Source organism: Lutra lutra, chromosome 7 (assembly GCF_902655055.1).
Source record: "Lutra lutra chromosome 7, mLutLut1.2, whole genome shotgun sequence".
In the NCBI taxonomy this organism is placed as follows: domain Eukaryota; kingdom Metazoa; phylum Chordata; class Mammalia; order Carnivora; family Mustelidae; genus Lutra; species Lutra lutra.
Genome location: NC_062284.1, coordinates 87,743,480 through 87,760,684, shown reverse-complemented (window position 1 = coordinate 87,760,684; position 17,205 = coordinate 87,743,480). Strand labels below are relative to the sequence as shown.

General features: G+C 37.1%; 1 pseudogene; it reads right to left on the bottom strand.

Annotated features, from left to right (window-relative positions):
- Positions 1-14,770: 14,770 nt before the first annotated feature.
- LOC125104501 (heterogeneous nuclear ribonucleoprotein A1-like) lies at positions 14,771-15,901 on the bottom strand (annotated as a pseudogene).
- Positions 15,902-17,205: the final 1,304 nt, after the last annotated feature.

The following is a 17,205-nucleotide window of genomic DNA, read 5'->3' as shown; positions in this document are numbered from 1 at the left end:
TTCCTTTTGTTGTCTGATTGCTGAGGCTAGGACTTCTAGTACTATGTTGAATAGCAGTGGTGATAACAGACATCCCTGCCGTGTTCCTGACCTTAGCAGAAAAGCTTTCAGTTTTTCTCCATTGAGAAGGATATTTGCGGTGGATTTTTCATAGATGGCTTTGATAATATTGAGGTATGCGCCCTCTATCCCTACACTTTGAAGAGTTTTGATCAGGAAGGGATGCTGTACTTTGTCAAATGCTTTTTCAGCATCTATTGAGAGTATCATATGGTTCTTGTTCTTTCTTTTATTAATGTGTTGTATCACATTGATTGATTTGCGGATGTTGAACCAACCTTGCAGCCCTGGAATAAATCCCACTTGGTCGTGGTGAATAATCCTTTTAATGTACTGTTGAATCCTATTGGCTAGTATTTTGGCGAGAATGTTTGCATCTGTGTTCATCAAGGATATTGGTCTGTAGTTCTCTTTTTTGATGGGATCCTTGTCTGGTTTTGGGATCAAGGTGATGCTGGCCTCATAAAATGAGTTTGGAAGTTTTCCTTCCATTTCTATTTTTTGGAACAGTTTCAGGAGAATAGGAATTAGTTCTTCTTTAAATGTTTGGTAGAATTCCCCCGGGAAGCCGTCTGGCCCTGGGCTTTTGTTTGTTTGGAGATTTTTGATGACTGTTTCAATCTCCTTACTGCTTATCGGTCTGTTGAAGCTTTCTATTTCTTCCTGGTTCAGTTGTGGTAGTTTATATGTCTCTAGGAATGCATCCATTTCTTCCAGATTGTCAAATTTGTTGGCGTAGAGTTGCTCATAGTATGTTCTTATAATTGTCTGTATTTCTTTGGTGTTCATTGTGATCTCTCCTCTTTCATTCATGATTTTATTTATTTGGGTCCTCTCTCTTTTCTTTTTGATAAGTCTGGCCAGGGGTTTATCAATCTTATTAATTCTTTCCAAGAACCAGCTCCTAGTTTCGTTGATTTGTTCTATTGTTTTTTTGGTTTCTATTTCATTGATTTCTGCTCTGATCTTTATGATTTCTCTTCTCCTGCTGGGTTTAGGGTTTCTTTCTTGTTCTTTCTCCAGCTCCTTCAGGTGTAGGGTTAGGTTGTGTACCTGAGCCCTTTCTTGTTTCTTGAGAAAGGCTTGTACCGCTATATATTTTCCTCTCAGGACTGCCTTTGTTGTGTCCCACAGATTCTGAACCGTTGTGTTTTCATTATCATTTGTTTCCATGAATTCTTTCAATTCTTCTTTAATTTCCTGGTTGACCCATTCATTCTTTAGAAGGATGCTGTTTAGTCTCCATGTATTTGGGTTCTTTCCAAATTTCCTCTTGTGATTGAGTTCTAGCTTCAGAGCATTGTGGTCTGAAAATATGCAGGGAATGATTCCAATCTTTTGATACCGGTTGAGACCTGATTTAGGACCAAGAATGTGATTTATTCTGGAGAATGTTCCATGTGCACTAGAGAAGAATGTGTATTCTCTTGCTTTGGGATGAAATGTTCTGAATATATCTGTGATGTCCATCTGGTCCAGTGTGTCATTTAAGGCCTTGATTTCCTTGTTGATCTTTTGCTTGGATGATCTGTCCATTTCAGTGAGGGGAGTGTTAAAGTCCCCTCCTATTATTGTATTATTGTCGATGTGTTTCTTTGATTTTGTTATTAATTGGTTTATATAGTTGGCTGCTCCCACGTTAGGGGCAGAGATATTTAAAATTGTTAGATCTTCTTGTTGGATAGTTCCTTTGAGTATGATATAGTGTCCTTCCTCATCTCTTATTGTAGTCTTTGGCTTAAAATCTAATTGATCTGATATAAGGATTGCCACTCCTGCTTCCTTCTGATGTCCATTAGCATGGTAAATTCTTTTCCACCCCCTCACTTTAAACCTGGAGGTGTCTTCAGGTTTAAGATGAGTTTCTTGTAGGCAACATATAGATGGGTTTTGTTTTTTTATCCATTCTGATACCCTGTGTCTTTTGATTGGGGGCATTTAGCCCATTAACATTCAGGGTAAGTATTGAGAGATATGAATTTAGTGCCATTGTATTGCCTGTAAGGTGACTGTTATTGTATATTGTCTCTGTTTCTTTCTGATCTACATCTTGTAGGGTCTCTCTTTGCTTAGAGGACCCCTTTCAATATTTCCTGTAGAGCTGGTTTGGTATTTGCAAATTCTTTCAGTTTTTGTTTGTCCTGGAAGCTTTTAATCTCTCCTTCTATTTTCAATGATAGCCTAGCTGGATATAGTATTCTTGGCTGCATGTTTTTCTCGTTTAGTACTCTGAATATATCATGCCAGCTCTTTCTGGCCTGCCAGGTCTCTGTGGATAAGTCTGCTGCCAATCTAATATTTTTACCATTGTACGTTACAGACTTCTTTTCCCTGGCTGCTTTCAGGATCTTCTCTTTGTGACTAAGACTTGTCAATTTTACTATTAGGTGACGGGGTGTGGACCTATTCTTATTGATCTTGAAGGGGGTTCTCTGAACCTCCTGGATTTTGATGCTTGTTCCCTTTGCCATATTGGAGAAATTCTCTCCAATAATTCTCTCCAATATACCTTCTGCTCCCCTCTCTGTTTCCTCTTCTTCTGGAATCCCAATTATTCTAATGTTGTTTCGTCTTATGGTGTCACTTATCTCTCGAATTCTCCCCTCGTGATCCAGTAGCTGTTTGTCCTTCTTTTGCTCAGCTTCTTTATTCTCTGTCATTTGGTCTTCTATATCGCTAATTCTTTCTTCTGCCTCATTTATCCTAGCCGTCAGAGCCTCCATTTTTGTTTGCACCTCATTAATAGCTTTTTTGATTTCAACGTGGTTAGATTTTAGTTCTTTTATTTCTCCAGAAAGGGCTTTTATATCTCCCAAGAGGGTTTCTCTAATATCTTCCATGCCTTTTTCGAGCCCGGCTAGAACCTTGAGAATCGTCATTCTGAACTCTGGATCTGACATATTACCAATGTCTGTATTGATTAGGTCCCTAGCCTTTGGTACTGCCTCTTGTTCTTTTTTTTGTGGTGAATTTTTCCGCCTTGTCATTTTGTCCAGATAAGAGTATATGAAGGAGCAAGTAAAATACTAAACGGGTGGCAACAACCCCAGGAAAATATGCTTTAGCCAAATCAGAAGAGATCCCAAATTGGGGGGGGGGGAGAAAGGGGATAAAAAGAGGTTCAGAAAGAAAGAAAAAAAAATTAAAAAAAGAAAACCAATAAAGAAAAAGTATAAAAAGGAAAATAAATATATATATTAGATAAACTAGTTAAAAATGTTAAAAAAGAAAAGGGTAAAAGTTAAAAAAATTTAGCAGAAGAAGAAAAAAAAATTGAAAAAGAAAAGAAAAAAAAATTAATTTACCTGCAAGGCTAAAGAATCATGGGGAGAAAGCCATGAGTTCCATGCTTTGCTTTCTCCTCCTCTGGAATTCTGCCGCTCTCCTTGGTATTGAAACTACACTCCTTGGTAGGTGAACTTGGTCCTGGCTGGGCTTCTTGCTGATCTTCTGGGGGAGGGGCCTGTTGTAGTGATTCTCAAGTGTCTTTGCCCCAGGTGGAGTTGCATCGCCCTTATCCGGGGCAGGCAGAGTAATCCGCTCAGGTTTGCTTTCAGGAGCTTTTGTTCCCTGAGCGCTTTCCGTAGAGTTCCGGAGGGCGGGAATGAAGATGGCGGCCTCCCGGTCTCCGGCCTGGAGGAGCCGAGATCCCGGGGCCCCCAGAGAACAGCGCCCCCAGAGAACAGCGCCCAATGACTCCTGCCACCCTGCCCTCCGGCCGCGCTCCGAGCTGACTGAGCCTGCACCGGTTCAAGGTAACCCCGAGCTGAGAGTCACTCCTTGGCTCTGTCTCTGTAGCCGGCTTCCCCATTCTAATACCTGTGAGCTCTGCGACACTCAGACACCCCCGATCCTTCTGCGACCCTGCGGGACCTAAGGCCATGCTGACCCCGCGTGGGCTTCACCCCGGTTAAGCCTCTGGAGCGATGTCCCTCAGCGGAACAGACTTTTAAAAGTCCCGATTTTGTCCTCCGTGGCTCTGCTGCTCGCCGGGAGCCAGCCCCTCCCCCCGCGGTCTATCTTCCCGTTGCTTTGGATTCACTTCTCCGCCAGTCCTACCTTGCAGAAAGTGGTTGATTTTCTGTTTCTAGAGTTGCTGTTCTTCTTCTCTTCGATTTCCGGTTGGATTTGTAGGTGTTTGTAATCTTTAGATAAGCTATCTAGCTGATCTCCCGCTACCTGAAGTAGTCTCAGCCTGCTACTTCTCCGCCATCTTGACTCCTCCTCTATTGTTAACTTTTTGAGGAACCTCCATACTATTTTCCAGAGTGGTTGCACCAATTCATATTCCCATCAAAGTGCCCAAGGGGTTTCCTTTTGTCTGCATCCTCACTAACACTTGGCTATTTCTAATTCCCTTATTTCTTAAATTTATTCTATAAATATGATCCTGCACCTATTATTTATAAGACTATCTAAGTACTCTTTTGAAAACAATATTAGAACTACATTTACCAAGCAAGAGATCTGGATATTATTAAAAATTTTACAAGACAGAAACATTTGTGAACCAGGGTAGAAGGCAAATTTATGGTCAGTAATGTGCAAAATTATGAACAATTTAACTTTCTTATTGGTAAGTTTCCTCCAAGAAACTGGTTTTTTGAATTTATTATCAGTTAAACCAGAGTTTTTCAGGTGGAAAATTCATCAGTATCAATTGTTTTGCTTTTTCCCAAGCCTCCAAACAGCTATCAATACTTAATTCTGTTTGTACAAAGTATCTTTTGTGTAATGCAAATTTATGTTGCTTTCCCCTAGGGGATAAAATATATGGCAAAGGGAAGAAAATGTAAGATGAATTCTGAATCTAATACATGAGATTTTTTTTTTCTTTTTACATACTGTTTGTGTCAGAGTCAGAAACAAAATCTAATTTAGAATACTCACCGGCTAAAAGAAAACAGTTTTATGTGGCAAACCTACTGCCCCAGAAAACAAGTAATTAAAGGACATCTTAAAATAGCAGCCATAAACTGACATTCTGTGGGAGACCATGTGTTCATTACTGTTCTTTTTATTGAGGATCCTCCCTGGGCACTGTTCTGAGAAATGAAATCCACTCTCAGAATGAGTATTTCACCCAAGGACTTTGCATCCTCTTCTGGGGGGAAAAGGTTAGTGCATGCCTGGTGTACGTAGGATAGTTGTATCATGTCGGGTGGAAATATGATCTTGTTGTTATCTTTATTTGGATATTATGTATGGCTTAAGGAGATCTGTATGGGTGCCAGATTGATATGGGATGGACTTGTGGTAGTTAATTGTGTGTGTCAGCTTTGTTAGGTCATGGTAACTAAATAGTCAAGCATGATTCTACATGTTTCAATGAAAGTATTTAATTTTTTTAAGAGTATAGCTGACACACAATATTCATTAGTTTCAGGTGACAATGAAAATATTTTATGGATGAGATTAACATTGAAACCCCTAGGCTTTGAGTAATGTGAATGTGACTTATCCAATCAGTTGAAGAGCTTAATAAAAACAAAACTGACCTTTCTGAAAAAAGAAGGAATACTCTGCCAGCAGACCAACTTTGGACTTGAAATACAAAATCAAGCCTTCCCTGGGTCTTCAGCCTGCTGGCCCAGACTGCAGATTTGAACTTGTCAGCCTCCACAATCATCTGACCTAATTCCTTAAAATAAATCTCTCTTTCTCTCCCATCTATCTATTTATACATTTATACATCATATTGGGTTTTTTTTTTTCACCTCTCTGGAGAACTCTGACTAATACAGATCATGAGAGACAAAGCTTAGAGAGGCAGAAGAGAATTTTTCCTGGGTTTAAGAACTTGGGGCATGGCAGACACTATTCCCTTACCCTTCCTGCTATTTTCCTGTTTAGGCAAGGAATTATAGGAGAGTCTGTGATGTTACTCCCGCTGAAAGAGGTTGGGGGAAGCTTCTACAGAAGGGCAAATGGGTTTTCCTTTATATCTTATGCTACTGTATATGGAATCCTGTATTTCCCCCAATTTCCCCAAATGGGAATTGGAGTTAGATGTTGGAATCATTATTGGTGCTAGTAATGAAACTTCATTTGTTCCTACAAATTTTACAATACATTTGCTTGAATTTCCTAGTATTTAGGAGGGAAGGTGCCCTCTCCATAATGTAAATAAACAAATGAACATGATGGCCCACATCTTCCCTCTAAGACAGGACACTACCACTTCAGAGGAAGGAAGCTCCACCCCAAGACTGCTAGGAGTGGGAGCTGTTGGTATTCAAGTAGGTCTTCTTTCTTCTCTCATACAGTCCTCACCTGGTCTGGATGGCGCACTGCCTCATCTGTGAGTCTTTCCAAACTTGGATAGATTTCTTTCTCCTCCACACTGTCCATCTCTACTCTTTTTCACAGCAAAACTTCTTCAGTCATCATCTCTGCAGCCTCACTTCACTTTCTTCCATACCTGACTCCATTCAGGCTTTACTCTTCATTATGTTACAAAGACCGCCCCAGTCAAGGTCACTCTTGACCACCATGTTGCCAGATTCAAAGCATTATAGCTAAGTTATGACATTATGCTAAGTTCTCATCTTCTTTCACATCTCAGTGGCACTGATGATTCAGTTCTCCTTGAAACATGTTTTCTTTAGGCTTCTGTCCAGTAGAATTAAAATGGGGTTTCCTCCTAGCTCATTTGCTATTCCTTCTCAGATATCTTTGCAGATATTTCTGTTGCTTAACCTTGAAAACAGAGAGTATCGAAGAGCTCAGTCCTGTACTCTATGTAATTACTCTGCATAATCAGGCCTATGGCTTTCAATACCATCCATATGCCTCACAAATCTACATTTCCAATTGTGGCCTTTGCCCTGAAATCCAGGTTTGTATATCCAATTTCCTACTTCACATCTCTGTGAACTGTTCCCTTATGTTTGTAATCCCTAATTTTTCACAGTTAGTTCCTTCTTCTTATTTAAATTTCAATTTATATAGTGTCTGTATAAATATTATCAGCTATGTATCTATTTCTTATCTGTCATCTATTATCAATCACTCAGTTTTAATTCTATGCATAACTTGTGCCAGTATATATCCTTCTTTCTTTTTAAAAAAATGTCAGTTAGTTAACATACAGTGTCATATTAGTTTCAGGGGTACACTATAGTGATTCAGCAATTCCATACAACACCTGGTGCTCATCACAGTAAGTGACTGCCTTCATCCCCATCACTTATTTTGCCCATCTCCCCCCACCTCCCCTCTGATAATCATCAGTTTGTTCTCTATAGTGAAGAGTCTGATTCTTGGTTTGTCTCTCTCTCTCTTTTTTCCCCTTTGCTAATTTGTTTTGTTTCTTAAATTCCACACAGAAGTGAAATCATATGGTATTTGTCTTTCTCTAACTGACTTATGTTGCTATTATGTAGCATAATACTCTCTAGCTCCATCCATATCATTGCAAATGGCAAGATTTCATTCTTTTCTCATGGCTGAAAAATACTCTATTCTATATAGATACCACTTCTTCTTTATCCATTCATCAATCAAAGGACACTTGAGCTGCTATATCTTGGCTATTGTAGATAATGTTGCTATGAGCATCAGGGTGCATGTATTCCTTTAATTAGTATTTCTGTATTCTTTGGGTAACTTCCCCATAGTGCTATTGCTGCATCATAGGGTAGTTCTATTTTAAAGTTGCCAAGAAACTTCCATACTGTTTTCCACAGTGGCTGCACCAGTTTGCATTCCCACCAGCAGTGCACAAGGGTTCCCATTTCTCCACATCCTTACCAACACCTGTTGTTTCTTGTGTTGTTGATTTTAGCCATTCCAACAGGTGCGAGGTGGTATCTCATTGTAGTTTTGATTTGTATTTCCCTGATGGTAATTGATGATGAACATCTTTTTATATGTCTGTTGGCCATCTGTATGTCTTCTTTAGATAAATGTCTGTTCATGTCTTCTGCCCGTTTTTGATTGGATTATTTGATTTTGGGTTGAGTTGTATAAGTTCTTTATGTATTTTGCATATTAACCCTTTATTAGATATGCCATTTGCAAATATCTTCTCCCATTCTATAGTTTGCCTTTCAGTTTTGTTGATTGTTTCCTTTTGCTGTGCAGAAGATTTTTATTTTGCTGTAGACCCAATACTTTGTTTTTGCTTTGTTTCCCTTGCCTCAGGAGACATATCTAGAAAAATGTTGCTTCAGCCAATGTCAAAGAAGTTACTGCCTGTGTCCTCTTCAAGGACTTTTATGGTTTCAGGTCTCATATTTAAGTTTTTAATCCATTTTGAATTTATTTTTGTGTATAGTCTAAGTAAGTGGTCTAGTTTTATTCTTTTGAGTGTAGCTGTCCACGTTCGATATTCTTTACTGTTTTGCAGAAGATTAATTGACCTTGTAGTTGTGGGTTTATTTCTGGGTTCTCTATTCCTGTTCTGCTCTGTAGACCTATGTGTCTATTTTGTGCCACTTCCACACTGTTTTTATTATTACAGAGTTGTGGTATAACTTGAAGTCCAGAATTGTGATGCATCCAGCTTTGCTTTCCTTTTTCAAGATTGCTTTGGCTATTCAGGGTTTTTTGTTGTTTCATACAAATTTTAGAATTATTTGTTCTGGTTTCTGTGAAAGATGGTATTTTGATAGGGGTTGCATTAAATATGTAGATTGCTTTGGATCATGGGGACATTTTAACAATATTTTTTCTTCCAATCATGGAATATCTTTCCATTTCTTTATGTTGTATCAAATTCTTTTTTTTTAATTAAAAAAAGATTTTATTTGTTTGAGGTGGGGCACATGAGAGACCAATAGGGACAGAGGGAGAGGGACAGAGGGATAGGGACAGAAGGAGAGGGAAAGACAGACTCTATTGATCAGGGAGCCCTGATGCAGGGCTCTATGCTAGGACCCTGAGATCATGATCTGAGCTGAAGGCAGGCACTTAACTGACAAAGCCACCCAGGTGCCCTGTCTCAAGTTCTTTCATTGGCGTTTTATAGTTTTCAGAATAGAGGTCATTTACCTCCTTGGTTAAATTTATTCATAGGTATCTTATTATTTTTGGTGTAATTGTGAAAGAGATTGCTTTCTTAATTTCTGTTTCTACTGCTTAATTATTGGTGTATAGAAATGCAACAGATTTCTGTCCATTGATTTTGTATCCTGCAGCTCTACTGAATTTGTGTTATAATTCTAGAAATCTTTCAGTGGAGTCTTGGGTTTTGTAAATATAGTATCATGACATCTGCAAGTAGGAAAAGTTTGACTTCTTCCTTGCCAATTTGGATAACTTTTATTTCTTTTTGTTGTCTAATTGCTGTGATTAGGCCTTTCAGCATATGTTGAATAAAAGTAGTGAGAGTGGACATCTGTATCTTGTTCCTGACCTTAGGGGAAAAGTTAACGGTTTTCACTATTAAGGATGATGTTGGCTATGGGGTTTTCACATATGGCCTTTATCATGTGAATGTTCTTTCTAAACTCACTTTGTTGAGGGTTTTTTTTTTTTTAATCATGAATGGATGTTGTACTTTGTCAAATACTTTTTCTGTGTCAACTGAAATGATCATATGTTTCCCATCTTTTCTTCTTATTGATGTGATGTATTTTGTTGATTGATTTGTGAATATTGAACCCCCTTGCAACTAAGGAATAAATCCCACTTGATCGTGGTGAATGACTTTTTTAATGTATTGTTGGATTCTGTTTGCTGGTATTTTGTTAAGTATCTTTGCATTAATGTTCATCAGAGATATTGGCCTGTAGTTCTCCTTTTTAGTGATGTTTTTATCTGGTTTTGGTATTAGGTAATACTGGCCTCATTGAATGAATTTGGAGGTTTCCCCTCCTCTTCTTTCTTTGGAATAGTTTGAGAAGAATAGGTATTAACTCTTCTTTAAATGTTTGGTAACATTCTGTAAAGTCCTCTGGTCCTGGACTTTTGTTTGTTGGGAGTCTTTTGATTAGTGATTTAATTTCTTTGCTAGTTATTGATCTGTTCAAATTTTCTATTTCTTTCTCTTTCAGTTTTTTTAGTTTATATGTTTCTAGGAATTTATCCATTTCTTCTAGGTAGTCCAGTTTGTTAGCATATGGTTTTTCATAGTATTCTCCTATAATTATTTATATTTCTGTGGTATTGGTTGTTATTTCTCCTCTCTCATTTGTGATTTTATTTATTTTAGTCCACTTTCTTTTTCCTGTTAAGTCTGGTTAGAGGATTATTAATAATTTTTTTTTAGTTTTTCAAAGAAGTAGCTCCTGGTTTCATTGCTCTGTTGTGTTGTTGTTGTTGTCGTTTTAGTTTCTATATGATTTATTTCTGTTCTCATCTTTATTTTTTTCCTTCCTTTTGCTGATTTTAGGTTTTGTTTGTTGTTTATATCTTTCTTACTTGTTTACTTACTTATTGTATTTTGTTTTCTACTACTTATATGAAAATTCCCTGAGATTACAGGAGTGCCTGACAGAGTAGAAGCCCAATACACATTTCTTGGAGACATGATTGAGAGATTATCACTTATAGCTCACCATTTAGAATCTAAGTTTCTACTACTATGATACGTTGCTATTAGTCATATATTTGTCTGGATATCTACAGATTTAATATTTACAGTGTAGAGTTAAGTCCAAAAGGTGTTTAGAAAGTGTTCCTATTTTTAGGCAAAAATATGAGGCCTAGCAATGGAAGGAACCAGTTGCAAATTGCATACCTAGTCTAGCATACTTGGCCCCTATATTAACTCCCCACCCCTACCAACAATTCTCTTATTTTGACATTTCTTTCTTAGGGACTATCTTTCCTCATGCAGTCCTGGTCTCTGTCACTTCCTCTGCCTGATGTTTCCAGTGAGGATGACAGTTTCCACCTCCTTGGTTACTCCCTTTTGAGGTGGAGTGGAGGTAAAACCCACTACCACAGTAAGAACAGTATCTATGCTTATTCTTCTTCATAGCTGTCTTTATTTGTCCTTTACTTTTGAAAGATAATTGCACTGGATGCAAAGTTTTAGGTTGATGGTTTCTCCTTTAACATTAATTTCACTGCCACTTCTGCCTTGCTTGCGTGGTATCTGACAAGAAGTCCACTGTAATTCTTATTCTTGTACCTTCTATGGGTAAGTTTTTTCTTTGTTTGTTTGTTTTTATCTCCCTTACCCCAGCTTTCTTAAAGATTTTTTCTGTATCTTTGATTTTCTGCAGTTGAATATGATATCCCTAGGTAGACATACATATGCACATAAATGTGTATGTATTTGTATATATGTGTGTATGTATATATTTATCCTGCTTTGTGGAATCTGAGCTTCCTGGATCTGTGGTTTGGTGTCATTAATTGTGGAATTCTCAGCCATTATTACTTCAATTATTTCTCTTACACTTTTGACTTTTTTTCTTCTTCTGACATTGCAATTATTTGTGTTTTACCTTTAGAAATTATCCCACAATCCTTGGATGTTTTATTCTCTTCCCTTTTTTCATTCTCTTTTCTCTTTATAGCTCAGTTTTGAATGTTTCTATTGACCTATATTTAAGTTCACTGATTCTTTCCTCAGCTACCTCCATTCTACTAATGCATCTACCAAAGGCATTCTTCATTTCTGTTAAAGTGGTTTTGATTTCTAGCATTTCTTTGTGATTCTTTCCCAGAATTTCCATCTCTCTGCTTATATTACTCACCTATTTTTGTCCATCTTTTCCATTAGAGCCCTCATCATATTAATCATAGTTACTTGAAATTCCAAACTAGGCTTGATAAAACCAACATTTGTGTCATACCAGAGTATGATTCTGATATTTGTTTTGTCTCTTCAGACTGTGTTTTTCCTCACATTTAAGTATACCTTGTAATTTATTTTTGTTACTGAAAGAAGGACATGATGTATTGAACTGAGGTATTTAGACCTCTAGTATGAGGTTTTATGTTAATTTGGCGAGTAGTTGGACCATACTTAATGTTTGCTATAGCTATGAGTAGCAGAAGTTTCAATTCCTCTAGCTTTTTTGGGGAGAGAGGGAGTGCCCTGTTATCTTTGGGGTTCCCTAGAGTCTTACTCTTGTAGTTTTTTCAGGTGAATCCAGTATTACATTGCTGGTGTGGTGGTAAGGTATGAGAGAGGGGAAGCATTTTATATTCTTATGCTTAAATCTCTGTTTTTTTAGTGGCCCTGTGTCTCTGGGCTTTGACCTTCACATGTGTTGTTTAGCTTCCCTACCCTCTTCTTGCCAAGGGAAAAGAATTGGAACTTTGGCAAGTTGTGTTTTAATGATTGCTAATCTCTGAAATAGAAGTACTAACTTAGTACCTAAAGTGAGTAATGGATGACAGCCAAGATGAATTTAGGGATTATCTTACTTGTTTCTTGTTTCCTTGTTCCAGACATGTATATTTACATTGTGGCCAAAAACCCTCCTTTGCTGGGCTAGAGCTTTAGCTTTCCCAGGAGCATCCATTTTTGGCATCTCACGTATATAGGACCTTCCAAGAGGTCTTGGTTTCTGAGATGTAGAGAGATTTTAATTTCTTTATTTATGGTTTTCACTCAGAGGCAACATGTTTCCTCTCTTTTCTGTCCTTCCATCATTCACTCATTCCTTCCTTCCTACCTTCCTTTCTTCCTTTTCCTTTTAATATTAGTATTTAGCATGTTTGTGTTAAGTTAAACATTTTACTCCTTAATGGTAGCTTTTATCAGAATAGATAATTTAGTTGAAGATGGCTGCCTGATGAGACTTTTCAATACTGATTTGAAATGCAAATTAATACAAGCAATTACCAGATACTATACATGGTCTTAAAATGGAAGGCTTTAAATGACATTTCCCCGGCAATCTGTGAATCCTAAAGATCAGACATTCTCTTTATTCAATAAATTAAATTTGCATCTAAAGCCCAGTTTGAGCTTACCATCATATAGTCATTCTTAATGTAGCCAGTTCTGAAATAAGGATGACCCTATCAACAATTACCTAAAGAATTATTTCCCACTTGGGAATATATATTTTGGAAAGAGAGATACCTTGTGTTTTGGGGTGGGTTCTGATGGCTTCGGAGGATGAAGACCAATGTGACATTTAGGGAGATGGATTTTCCCCCCTCATTCTGACTTAGGAAAATAACATTTATTGAGGTTTTTTTGTTTTGTTTTGCTTATATCAAACACTTTATACTCATTCTATATTCAATGAATATTTAATGAGTACTACCATGTTTTGGCCATATAGTTAATTGCTGGGGATGCAGTGGGGATGGGACAGACTCAGTCCCTTCTCTCATTAATCGTTTATTTTAGTTGGGAAAATAAAATGAATCCAGAGAATAATAAGTACCCTGATAGGAATAGAGGACGGCTGAGTGGATGGGTAAGAAGAGGATGCACATTAAATAGGGTAGAGCAAGTAAGGCCTTTTTGAAAGGTGACATTTGTTTGCATTGCACTGTTGGAGAACCAGACAACCACTTATTTTCTAATTTTTACAAGAATGCAAGACAAAGGTAACATTAATTAAGCTGGTACAGGTGAAGAAATAAATTATTCACCTAGATTAAGTAATTTCTCTAAAGTTACATGGACTTCAAATAACCCATTTGTCTCTAAAGCTGTTCATTGCCCATCACATCCCACAAACACTTATTCCCCAGCTGCCTCAGGTTTGGGCAGAAACAAGCTCTTTGTTGATCTAATCTTGGACTTTAGACATGGAACAGAGAATTTCCTAAGAAAACTAATGTAGAGTCACCTATTTTTCAGTAAATACATAAAAAAGAAGAAAAGGTAGCCACTTAATTTAATTACCTTTTCATAAAAAAAGATATTTTAATATCAAAAGTGTCGAAGGGGTATTTTCTGAGACTAAAGGACATGAATCCAAATTAAAGAAATTAGCTTTATGAAACACATTATTTTGTCTTTATTTTACTTATTTCACAAAGAATCACTAGAACCATAACATAAGTGGGTCCATTTGAGAACTGATGGACTCAATGATCTTCGGGGTTGGGGCTATCTCCAACCTTGAGAATCTTAGGTTGATGTAAACCTCCTAAGCTTGATGTGTAGACGGGCAACACTGGGAGATGATTTTCTGTGAGGATATAAACTGTTAATTGAATCAGTCCAGAAAATGGTAGGTCATCATGACCTAAATATTTTTGGTTTGTCTTTTCACTTGAAATTTTTATCTATTTAAGGAAAAGGAGATGATGCATTCTCTATTCACTAAAAAGTTCAAACTCAAAGCTCATTACAAAATAATTTATAAACTGTTTTCTTTTTTTTAAAAGATTTTATTTATTTATTTGACAGAGATCACAAGTAGGCAGAGAAGCAGGCAGAGAAAGAAGGGGAACAAGCTCCCTGCTGAGCAGAGAGCCTGATGTGGGGCTCGATCCCAGGACCCTGGGATCATGACCTGAGCCAAAGGCAGAGGCTTTAACCCACTGAGCCAGCCAGGTGCCCCTATAAACTGTTTTCAATAGGCATCTGCTCCATTGGCTTGAATAAGTTAAGAGATTAGATTCACTGCCTTTCTTATTAATTAAAGAGTTAGAAATGACCATTTGGACTTTTTTTTTTAAAGACATTTATTCAGCATTATAATTTGACTATTACATTTAGAAATCAACAGCATACTTGCAAAAAATAATCTACATTAAAACCCCTTGTTGGAATGCTTTACACTTTTCACAGAACAGAAGCTAAAATAACCTGTTATACAATTGGTCACAAAAAAAGTCTTCAAGTTTTTTTCTCATACACACAACTATTGTTGAAAACATATCTTCTTTGTAACAGTGAGGCCCTGTCACCACTGTGCGTGGATGTGTTCACAAATCTGTTGTAGTGTATAGCTTCACTATCACTTCTCTGGCTCTCCTCTCCTGCTGAACTTTTTTCCTGGCAGTAATTAAAACTTTCTTCCACTGCCATAGCTCTTGATGCTGCTGGAACTGCCAGAGCCACCTTGGTTTCATGGTTTGACAAAGTATTGGCCTCTACCAGCACCACTGGCCAGAGCTTCTATCCAGAATTTCTTCCTTATGGGTCCAAAATTTGAAGATTGATTGTGGTAATTGCCAAAATTATAGCTTCCACCACCTCCAGGGTTTCTTCTATCATTACCAAATCTGCTATGGCCATCCCTGATGCCACCATATCCACCACTACTTTGACTGCCACCAAAGCCACCTTACCCCCTGAAGTTTCCTCCAGGACCAAAGTTGTCATTCCCACCAAAACGACCTCCACAACCACCACCAAAGTTGCCAGAACCACTTTCATCACTTTACTAGATGAAACCATCTAGAGATGAAACCATCTCTTGCTTAGATAAGGCTTTCACAGTTTTGGCCATTCACAGTATGGTATTTTTAAATGACAATCTTGTCTACAGAGTCATGGTTGTCAAATGTTATAAAAGCAAAGTCTCTCTTCTTACCACAGCCTTGGTCAGTCATGATTTCAACCACTTCAGTTTTCCCATACTGTTCAAAATAATCTCTCAAATGATGTTCTTCCGTGTCTTCTTTAATGCCACCAACACAGATCTTTTTCACAGTTAATTAAGTGGGTATGAGGTCTTTGAGAATCTTCTCTTGAGACAGCCCTCTTTGGTTCCACAGCTCTTCCATCCACCTTATGTGGCCTTGCATTCATGGCTGCATCCATCTCCTCCACAGGGAAATATGTGACAAACGCAAAGCCTCTGGAGCACTTGGTGTTTGGATCTCTCATGATCACACAGTCTGTAAGCATTCCCCATTGCTCAGAATGGTTCCTCAGACTCCCATCGGTTGTTTCAAAGCTCCAACCTCTAATGAAGAGCTTCTGCAGCTGTTCAGGCTCTTCGGGAGACTCTGGCTTAGACATGACTGCAGGAGGAGGAGAGGCTTTAATGATGCCTACTTGGCTGGCAGAAAGCGACCATTTGGATTTCTATGAATAGGAATGTATGTGTGTGTATCTTTGTCATGAATATTCAAGTATTGATCAATTTATGATATTGATATAATGTATCTTTTTCCTAACCATGAAATATAAGCAAAACTAGAAAATGTAGAAGAATAAATACTATTTAAAATTCTGTGAAAACATAAGACAACTTCAGAAGAAATAGTTATGCACAACAGCAGTAATAGCATATTTCAGAAGAAATAATTATGCACAACAGCAGTAATAGCATCCTTGAGGCTGTTGCTATAGCATACCTGACTGTTTCAGTTGTGCCAGAGTTCATCTCCTAGAGAGACAGGATAAGAAGTGTTGGGCCAAAGCCTCAAGGATCAATTGAAATTTCAGTTCTGTACATAAGTAAAATAGCAAAGGTACAGGCTATTTGAGTGTCTGGCACTTTTTTCTTTTAGTCAGTATAATCATTATTACCTTCACACTATTTTATCTCCCTCTTTTAGGCTTGATAGCATGAGCTAAGAGCAATTGATTTCACAAAGCAATTGAAAGGATAAAGTGAACAAATTATGAAAAATGTACCAGACACAGGTGAATGCATACTACAATATTAATAAAGCTCTAAAATACTTAGAATTAGTTTGAAGCTTTGCCTCTGATTAATGTTTAACATTTTTTTTTAATTTCAAAAGAAGATAAGGATGGTACAAGGAAGAAGTGGGAAACCTACAAGGAAGTCAAATTACTTGTAATCCCACTACTAGGATCAGCACTACTAGGATTAGAATTCCTTCTAATCTTTAAAACATATATGTGATATATAATATATATAATTTTGTTTTAATAAATATATAGTCATATTATATTAAATAACTATTACATTTATTTCATGATCTATTTCTATATTTTGTTATGTATAATTATTTATTAAAATATAATTACAATTTTCTATCCTTTCATTAAATAATATTATGAGGTATTTTACATAGCAAGAAATTTTTTTGTAACAGATATTTTTGATACAGATGCTTTCTATGATGACCTAATATTTTTCATATAAAAATATTAAACTTTTTCTAATTAGTCCCCCACTCTTAGCATTAAGGGTATTTCCAGTTTTCCCTTCTTAAAAATAATGCTACAATAGACATGATTAAATATACATCTGTTTGAAACTTTGAAATATTTCCTTAGATTAAATTTCTAAAAGTATAATTGCTATGTTAAAGACTGTGAATTCTGCTAAGAATCTTTACAGCAGAAAA